Below are 10,138 nucleotides of genomic sequence, written 5' to 3'. Positions count from 1 at the left end.
TCTGTGAGGCAGTTCCTTCATTTGCAGTTATTAGTGAGTTTCTGCCTAGTGGAAATTTCACTCTGAAACTTAAATGGGACTAGGAGTGAGTGTATGTCAAGTGCAATCATTTTTCAATAAATAGTTACTGACTTTCCCCTATTTTGACTTTGCCAACTAGCTTCTTGTCAGTGAGTGAGTTTCCCCCATTAGAAGTACATGGTTTAGACGGGATGCTTATGGCTCACATCTGTGATCCTAGCTACTCTGAAGACTGAGATCTGGAGGATCACAGTTCCAAGACAGTCCAGGCAGAAAGTTTACAAGAGCCCATTTCCAAAATGAGCAGCAAAAAGCCAAGTTGAAGGCATGGCTCAGATGGTAGAACACAAGCTGAGAAAGCTCAAAGCACATTACTGAAAATATTGTTAGGTTTTTTTAAAAAGAGGTAACCGAGTAAAAACTGCACCAGCACGCACGTGGTATTCAGGTAAGGGGTAGGTTTATTCAGTAGACCTGCTGGGACCAGGCAAGGTTGGCACTCCACGTGGCTGGGAAAGGCCTGGAAAGGAGAGAGAGCTGAGAAAGAGAGGAAAGAGCTAGAAAAGAGCAGAGAGAGGGGTAAGAACAGTAGCACTCACGTGGTATTCAGGTAAGGGGTAGGTTTATTCAGTAGACCTGCTGGGACCAGGCAAGGTTGGCACTCCACGTGGCTGGGAAAGAGAGAGGAAGAGCTAGAGCAGAGAGAGAGAGCTAGAAAAGAACAGAGCGAGAAAAAGAGAGAGTCTGGGCCTGGGCTAGGCCTTATGTAGGGTATGGGTGGGGAAAGGTGTGGCCACATCAAATTCAGATGTGACCTCAGCGGATGCAGATGTGACCTCTTCCAGGTGTTCCAGTTGCCTAGGTAACGCAGGTACTGGGTGGAGACTTTGCTGCGAGGAGGGTGGAGTCTGCTCACCATCCAGGAGCGGACCTTACAAATATATATATGTATGTATATATATATATAGAGAGAGAGAGAGAGAGAGAGAGAAACCTTAAAGCAATAATTGAAAAAAAAATTAGGATAGCAGAACTCTCTACCCTCATACATATCTTTGTCCTCCCAGACTTTTATTTATTTATTTATTTATTTATGCCAGTTCTGGGGCTTAAACTCAGGGCCTGGGCACTGATCCTGAGCTTTTTTTTTTTTGCTCAAGACTAGCACTCTTATCACTTGAGACACAGCGCCTCTTCCAGCCTTTTCTGTTTATGAGGTACTGAGGAATCAAATCTAGGGCTTCATGTGTGCTAGGCAAGCACTCTACCACTAAGCCACATTCCCAGCCCCCTCCCAAACATTTTTTATAGAGACCTATGGTATTCAAAATACATACAGCTACTAAGGTTGAATGAGGGCACAGGAGTTAGAATGTTGACTGAAGCCTGCCAATACCTTCATGTGGTCTTTTCCAGGAGCTACTCACCAACTCCATCTCTTGGGACCCCTAAAACACAGATGCAGAACTCTCTGACTTTAGAAAATGTAGTTTTTAGCCGGGCGCTGGTGGCTCACGCCTATAATCCTAGCTACTCAGGAGGCTGAGATCTGAGGATCGCGGTTCAAAGCCAGCCTGGCCAGGAGAGACCGTGAGACTCCTGTCTCCAATAAACCACCAAAAAACCGGAAGTGGCGCTGTAGCTCAAGTGGTAGCGCACTCGCCTTGAGCTGAAGAGCTGAGGGACAACGCCCAGGCCCAGAGTTCAAGCCCCACGACCGACAAAAAAAAAAAAAAAAAGAAAATGTAGTTTTTGGGAAGTGGTGCTGTGGCTCAAGCTAGAGTGCTCACCTTGAGTCGAAGAATGCAGGGACGGTGCCCAAGCCCAGAGTTCAGGCCCCATGACCAAAAAAAAAAAAAAAACCACGAAAATGTAGTGTTTTTTTGTTTTGTTTTGGTTTTGGGTCGGGTCGTGGGGCCTGAACTCTGGGCCTGGGCACTGCCCCTCAGCTCTTCAGCTCAAGGCTAACACTCTACCACTTGAGCCACAGCACCACCTCCGGCTTTTTTCTTTTTGCTTATGTGGTGCTGAGGAATCGAACCCAGGGCCTCAGGCATGAAAGGCAAGCACTCTACCACTGAGCCATCTTCCCAGCCCCGAAAATGTAGTTTTTGTGGTATGCATTTTTTGTTGTTGTTGTTATTGGTAGTGGTCCGGGGCTTGAACTCGGCCTGGGCGCTGTCCCTCAGCTCTTCAGCTCAAGGTGAGTGTTTTACCACATAAGCCACAGCACCGCTTCCAGTTTTCTGGTGGTTTATTGGAGATAAGAGTCTCAAGGACTTTCCGCCCTGGGCTGGCTTTGAACTGCGATCCTCAGATCTCAGCCTCCTGAGTAGCTAGGATTACAGGTGTGAGCCACTGGCGCCGGCTAGAAAATGTAGTTTTGAAAATTCCAGACTGAAAAAAGAATTGTTTCCTTTGTCTCAGAGCACAAGCTTCTAGAATAATAGGAAGAGCCCTAGGCTTAGGTCAAGAGAACCCACATCTGAAGAAAGAAAAAAAAATGCTGAGTGCTGATGGCTCACACCTGTAATCCTAGCTACACATGAGGCTGAGATCTGAGGATTGCAGTTCAAAGCTAGCCGGGACAGAAAAGTCTGTGAGACTCTTATCTCCAATAAACAACTCAGAAAAAGCCAGACGTGGTGCTGTGGATTGAGTAGTAGAGTGCTAGCTCTAAGTACAAAGAGACTCACACACACACACACACACACACACACACACACACACACACACAAAATATTTTCATGTTTCCAAAGCCAGAGAGCTAGGACATCAATGCGTCCTCTCCTATACAGGTGGAAGATGGCAGTGGCATTTATTATGGTTTCTCCAATAGGATCTTGAGTGCACACACATGTGTGTGTCAGCATACTGAGTCCTGGACTCAGGACCTTGCACCCTTGCTTTGCCTTTTTACTCAAGGCTTACAACTCTTAACACTTGAACTACAGCTCCACTTCTGGGTTTCTGTTGCTTGGTTGGAGATAAGACAGAATTTTACTGCCCTAGCTAACTTTGAACCATGATCCTCTTGTTTGCGTTTTCTGCCATAGCTAGGATGACAGGCATGCACCATGATGGACAGCTCAAGGTATTCGTTGAGTTGGGAGGGGTCTCATGAACTTTGCCAAAGTTGTTTTGAATCACAGTCCTCCAGGTCTCAGCTTCCAGAGTAGATAGGATTACAGATATTACTAGTGCCTGTTAGGTCTTCCCAGTTGAACAGTTCCTCCCCACTTCCTCTTCACCTTCCTGAAACCAGTAATCGTCTGACTGTCAATCACCTGACTGTGAGTCAGAAAAGGACCCCAGGCGCTGAGGTCATTTCCTGAACCGCCCTGGTCTTTCCTCCCTCTGACAGTGAGAGCTTCCCCAGGCTCTGAGGTTACTTAAAAATCTGCTCTGGTCCTGCCTCTTGCCTTTCCCTATGTAATCTGGCTCAACAGGAGTCTCTTTCTCTTGAGTTCTCTTCTTCCTTCCCCTCTGTCTCCATGTGCCTCCATCTTAAGTGAGCCCGCAGTTTGCTCTACCCCTAATAAATTATTTTTCCCTGAACCATGTGGCAGTTTCCTTTCTGGCTCACCTTACAGTACCCAGCTGTCACGATGTAATTTTTAGATGTGAATTATAGGTGCTATTTGATTATGTTATCTTGGAATATACGTAAACAAGTATGAGTATTTATATGCTGCTGAGATCTGATTATACAACCTCATGGGAAAGCTGTTGCTTGCTTGCTTTTTCTTCTTTTTCTTTTTTCCTTTTTGGTGCTGGTCCTGAGCTTGAACTCAGGGCCTAGGTGCTGTCCCTGAGTTGCTTTTGCTCAAGGCTAGTACTCTACCACTCGAACCACTGCATCACTTCTGGCTTTTTCTGAGTAGTTTATTGGAGATAAGAGTCTCACAGACTTTGCTGCCCAGGCTGGCTTCTAACCTTGAGCCTCAGTTCTTAGCCTCCTGAGTAGCTAGGATTACAGGCATGAGCCACCAGCACCAGGCTTTACCTATTTCTGAAGCTTGACTTATTCTACAAAGCAGGGAGTCAGGAAAGATAGTTGAATCCAAAGTTGAAGTGAACACAAACAGATCACCATCAACTGGCCAGGAATTGGCCAGTCATGGCCTCTAGCAGGGGAGGACTGGTGTCCTTTGCCCCAGAGATAAGGGCATGCACAAAGCCAGAAGTGTAGCCTCACCCCTTCCCCAGGTCTTAGGCAGCATGGCTATGGCCCACTCCACCTGGATCCCTGCAGGTTGATTGACATCTTACAAAGCCACCATTCAAGATAAAGTTTAGTGTCAGATGGCTCTGGGGCTGGTGGCTCAGGCCACTAATCCTAGCTACTCACGTGGCTGAGATCTGAAGATTGCCATTCTGAGCAAGCCAAGGGCAGGAAAGTCCTTGAGACTCTTATCTCCAATTATCCTAAAAAGCCAGAAGTGGTGCTTTGGCTCTAGTGATACAGCACTAGCCTTGAGCATAAAGCTCAGGGACAGTACCTAGGCCCTGAGTTCAAGCCCCACTACTGGTGCACACACAAAAAAATGACATTTAGTGAGTGAAGTCATCCACACAGGGGTTTGTCTTGTTCAAGCATCTCAGATGAAATGTTTCATGTCTTCAAAAGAATGTGAGGTGTGAAGCTATTTGGATGCATTGCCAAAACCCTTCTATGAATGATGTCAAAATTTATCCCCAGCACTACCCGCCCCCCCCCCCCCCAAATATTGACTTTTTTTTTTAAACCAGTGAAAACATGTAAATGTAGTCTTCACGGTGAATAAATTAACAGCCCAGGTGGAAAGTGACCTGCTGATTCTAATTTCATCTCTCCTCTAAAGTGTTCCTGGGGTAACACCATACCTTCACAGCCCCAGAAGAGATGCGAGATAGGTTTTTGCTTGCAACTGGATTCCTGAGGACACATTACACAAGATGAAACTGTTGTAGTTATACACAGAATTAATTAGTAATAAACTTTATAAAACCTGAGTAATGGGACAAGGTTTCCCATCTTTGCCATACTTTGAAAACTTCTGTGACTTTGATGATGATGTTGGTGATGTTGATGATGATGATATGATAATGATGATGATGATGATGATGATGATGATGATGATGATGATTTTACTTCTGTCTGGGCTTGAACTCAAGACCTCATGCCTGCACAACTTGCTTGTATGGCTGTCACTCTGAATCATGCCTCTGTCACCATCTGAATCAGCCGAGCTTTTTATTGGAGATGGACTTTTCTTTTTTCTTTCTTTCTCTCTCTCTCTCTCTTTCTTTCTTTCTATCTTTTTTTTTCTTTCTTTTTGTTGTTGTTGTTGTGGTGGTGGTGGTGGTGCTTGAATTCTGGGCCTGGGCGTTGTTCCTAAGCTCTTCAGCTCAAGGCTAGAGCTCTACTACTGAGCCACAGCACCAATTCTGGTTTTCTGGTGTTTATTGGAGATGAGAGTCTCATGGCCTTTCCTGCCCTAGCTGGCTTTGAACCGTGATCCTCAGATCTCAGCCTCCAGAGTGGCTAGGATTACAGGCGTGAGCCACCAGCGCCACCAGCTTCTCAAAGACTTTTCTGCCCACGCTGACTGAACCCTGTGGATCTTAGCCTCCTAAATAGCTAGGGTTACAGGCATGAGGTACCAGCTCCCACTTCTGAAAACCTATGTTTTTTGTTTATTTGTTTTTCAATCTGCCAGGTGCCATTGGCTATGCCTGCTACTCAAGAGACTGAGATCTGAGGATCATGATTCAAAGTTAGCCTGGGAAGGAAAATCTGTGACATTCTGATGTTCAAATAACCAGTAAAAAGCTGAAAGTGGAGCTGGAGCTCCAGTCTTGAGTGAAAGCTCAGGGAATTACATTCACAAAGTTGTTTTTGAGATTCCATGCCATTATATGAATTACCGTACCAAACTACAAGCCAGCATTGTAGTTAAATAAACATAGGCCAGATTAAAAGCCTTGTTTTATAAATAACTAGGAAAAAACAAGACATCAGATTTTTTAGTTCTTTAAGCTATGCTGCTACCTAGGCCTTCATTTTATTTTTTTTAATTTTTTTATTTTTTTTGGGTCCAGTCGTAGGGCCTGAACTCTGGGCCTGGGCGCTGTCCCTCAGCTCTTCAGCTCAAGGCTAGCGCTCTACCACTTGAGCCACTGGGCCACTTCTGGTTTTTTCTTTTTTTGCTTATGTGGTGCTGAGGAATCCAACCCAGGGCCTCATGCATGCAAGGCAAGTGCTATATCACTGAGCCATTTTCCCAGCCCCCCTAGGCCTTCATTTTAAAGCCAAAATAAATCAAGACAGTGCTAGCTATATGTTTTCTTGAGGTAGGTCATCTACAAATTAGGGTAAAATAGAAAAGATAAGCATAAAAATAAAATGATTATGTGCTTGTGAAATACTTTTCTGGATCATTAGAATTTTCTTTAGAGGTTTTGCAGTTTTGACTGGCCTTTACATATGTTATACTTAAAACTGTTCCTCAGTATGTAAAAATACATGTGAAAATATGAATAAATCAAAAATGAGTAGAGCTGGGCTGGTAGTGCTTGCCTAGCATGCATGGAGCCCTGGGTTCGATTCCTCAGTAGCATGTACACAGAAAAAGCTGGAAGTGGCTCATGTGGTAGAGTGCTAGCCTTGAGCAAAAGAAGCTCAGGAACAGTGTCCAGACCCTGAGTTCAAGACTCAGGACTGGCCAAAAAAAAAGAGTAAAGTTGGGTACAGTGGCTCACACCTGTAATTGCTCAGGAGGCTAAGATTCAGAGGACTGAAGTCAAAGCCAGCGTGGATAGAAAAGCCTGTGAGACTCATCTCCAATGAACCAAGAGGCAGAGAACTGGCTTTGAGTGAAAAAGCTCAGGGACAGTGCCCAGTCCCTGAGTTCAAGCCCTAGGACTGGCAATCACACACACACACACACACACACACGCCCCACACACAATAAAACCAACCCGTGTAATTTAAAAATGACAACAGTAAAAAAACAAACAACTGATAGTTGGGAGTAGGATAATTAAATGCAAAAATACTTTGGATAAAATAGCTATTTATTGTCTACTGGCAGAGATATTGAAATGAAATGCCTTAAACCAGAAGAATGGAAATGGAATGTATTTGAGACATTTTTCTTTTCCTTGTTTGTCTAGTTTTTAGTTTGGTTTTGTTTCGGCTGACCAGGAACTTTGGAGCTTCCTGCCTCAGCCTTCTGAGTCCTAGGATTACAGGTTTGTGTCACAGTGCCAACCAAATGTGCATTTGAAATTTACCTTTATGGACAGCCAGGTACCATCTCTAATATTATTTGATAGTCTTTGTTTTTTGTTTTTTTTTTTTTTGGTCCGGTTGTGGGGCCTGAACTCTGGGCCTGGCCGCTGTCCCTCAGCTCTTCAGGTCAAGGCTAGCGCTCTACCACTTGAGCCACAGCGCCACTTCCGGATTTTTTCTTTTTGCTTATATGGTGCTGAGGAATCGAACCCAGGGCCTCATGCATGCAAGGCAAGCGCTCTACCACTGAGCCGTACTTCCCAGCCCTACTTGATAGTCTTCAAAGTGGTACACTTTCAGAAATTTGATACCCACTTTAACCTCTTTCTAAATAATATTGAGCTCACATGTTATGATACTTGTATTTTTTCCTAATGTATATGAAAATTAATACAAGGTTATTTCAATGTAAAATGTTAGCTGGGTGTGGTGTTGCAAGCTTGTAAAGCCAACACTTGGGCAGCTGAGACAAAAAGCATTTCAAGGCAGGCACTGGTGGTTCATGCCTGTAATCATTGCTATGCAAGAGGCTGAGATCTGAGGATCAAAATTCTAAGCCAGCCTGAGCAGGAAAATCCATGAGACTCTTTTTTTTTTTTTCCCCTAACTTCTTTTTTTCTTTTTCTTTTTTTTTTCCTTTTTTTCTGTTCCTAGGGCTTGAACTCTTGAGCTTGGGTGCTGTCCCTAAGCTTTTTGTACTCAAGGCTGGTATTCTACCACTTGAACCACAGCTTTTTTTTTTGGGTCCAGTTGTAGGGCCTGAACTCTGGGCCTGGGCACTGTCCCTCAGCTCTTCAGCTCAAGGCTAGCGCTCTACCACTTGAGCCACAGGGCCACTTCCAGCTTTTTTTTGTTTTTGCTTATGTGGTGCTGAGGAATCGAACCCAGGGCCTCATGCATGCAAGCCAAGCACTCTACCACTGAGCTACCTTCCCAGCCCCCATGAGACTCTTATGTCCAATAACTATCCATAAAAAGTCAGAAGTGGAGCTGTAGCTCAAGCTGTAGAGCTCTAGCCTTGAACAAAAGTAGATCAGGGATAACATCCAGGCCCTTGGTTCAAGCCCCAGGATCAGCATGTGTGCATGTATGCATGCATGTGCACAAGTCCTAGTGTATGTGTGCATACACACACACACACACACACACACACACACAAAGGCAGCTCAAGTTCTAAGCCATTGTGGGCCACGGAGTGAAACTCTTGCAAAAAAAAAGTCTCGCCGGGCGCCGGTGGCTCACGCCTGTAATCCTAGCTACTCAGGAGGCTGAGATCTGAGGATCACGGTTCAAAGCCAGCCCGGGCAGGAAAGTCCGTGAGACTCTTATCTCCAATAAACCACTAGAAAACCGGAAGTGGCGCTGTGGCTCAAGTGGAAGAGTGCTTGCCTTGAGCTGAAGAGCTGAGGGACAGTGCCCAAGCCCAGAGTTCAACCCCATGACGGACACACACACACAAAAAAAGTCTCCCCCCTCCCCCTGCAAACAAACAAACAAACAAACAAAAAAACCCTGAAGAACAAAAACATTGATCTTTGTCTTCTAAGGTCATTTTGAGACCCCTTCTAATAGTGCCCCATACTTTGAACAACTACTTCCCTCCCCCCCAAAAAAAAAACCCCAAAGGTTCAAACCTCACTAAGCTATTTTGTGAATGAGAAGCAATGTAGGAGAGCCCCAAAAGTTGGAGAGGATAGAAGGTGGGTTGACAGTGTGAAGTTTTAAAAGAACACCCAGAGAAGGCCCAAAGATTCTCAGGAGTTCTCAGCTGCCTGGCTCAGCTTGCGGCCAGTGTTCTGTGTCACCTGGACACTGGCCTAATGAGAGTTTCCTGGCTGAAACTGCCTTGTCCTGTAATAGGAACCCTAGGGCCAGACTCAAATGGGTAGGCAGTTGGGGTGTGATCAGCTCAGGTGGAGCCACCTAGAGCCAGGAAAACGGTGACTGAGAAGGAGGGGGTTGTGGCATAAGCTTGGATGAGGGCAGACGTGTCTCCCTGGAAGCTTGTCTTCCTTCCTTCCTCTCTCTTCCTCTCTCTCCCTCTCCCTCCCCACCTCTTTCTCTTGTGCCATTCCTGGGGCTTGAACTTAGGGCCTGAGCACTGTCACTGATATTCTTTTGCTCAAGGCTAACACTCTACCATTTGAGCCGCAGCAATACTTGCAGGTTTTTTTGGTAGTTTAGTGGAGATTAGAGTCTCATGTACTTTCTTGCCTGGTCTGGCTTTGAACCACAATTGTCAGATCTCAGCCTCGTGAGTCACTAGGATTACAGGTGGAAACCACGGGCCTTGGCTTTAAATCTCTCTTATAGCAACCTAATACCCAGTAGCACAAAACCCATTTGTTAGAGCAACCTTTTACATGGGCCAAAAGAAAACATCTCTCCATATATTTCAGAGTCAGGTTCATTGCTGAGAAAAATCTTGGCTGGACAGTGCCACTTATTGGCAATATTTTTGTTATCTCTAAGCCCGATCCCCCTGTTCCTTCATGTACAATGGCAGGGTGATTTTCTCAGTGTTTAAAAGACCCCCAGATCTTTGGAAAGGCCTGCTCCCCCACTTTCTCCCTCAACCCTTGCTTAGAGGAAACAAAACAAAACAAAACAAAAACCACACGCTTGGGGCACTTGCCTTGCATGCCTGAGGCCCTGGGTTCAATTCCTCAGCACCACATAAGCAAAAAAAGAAAAAAGCCGGAAGTGGCGCTGTGGCTCAAGTGGTAGAGCGCTAGCCTTGAGCTGAAGAGCTGAGGGACAGCGCCCAGGCCCAGAGTTCAGGCCCCACTACCGGACCAAAAACAAAAACAAAAACAAAAACCACACGCTTGCACCAGCCAA

This window comes from Dipodomys spectabilis, unplaced genomic scaffold (genome assembly GCF_019054845.1).
Source record: "Dipodomys spectabilis isolate Male_0828 unplaced genomic scaffold, ASM1905484v1 ptg000098l, whole genome shotgun sequence".
In the NCBI taxonomy this organism is placed as follows: Eukaryota; Metazoa; Chordata; class Mammalia; order Rodentia; family Heteromyidae; genus Dipodomys; species Dipodomys spectabilis.
This window is presented reverse-complemented; position numbering follows the sequence as displayed.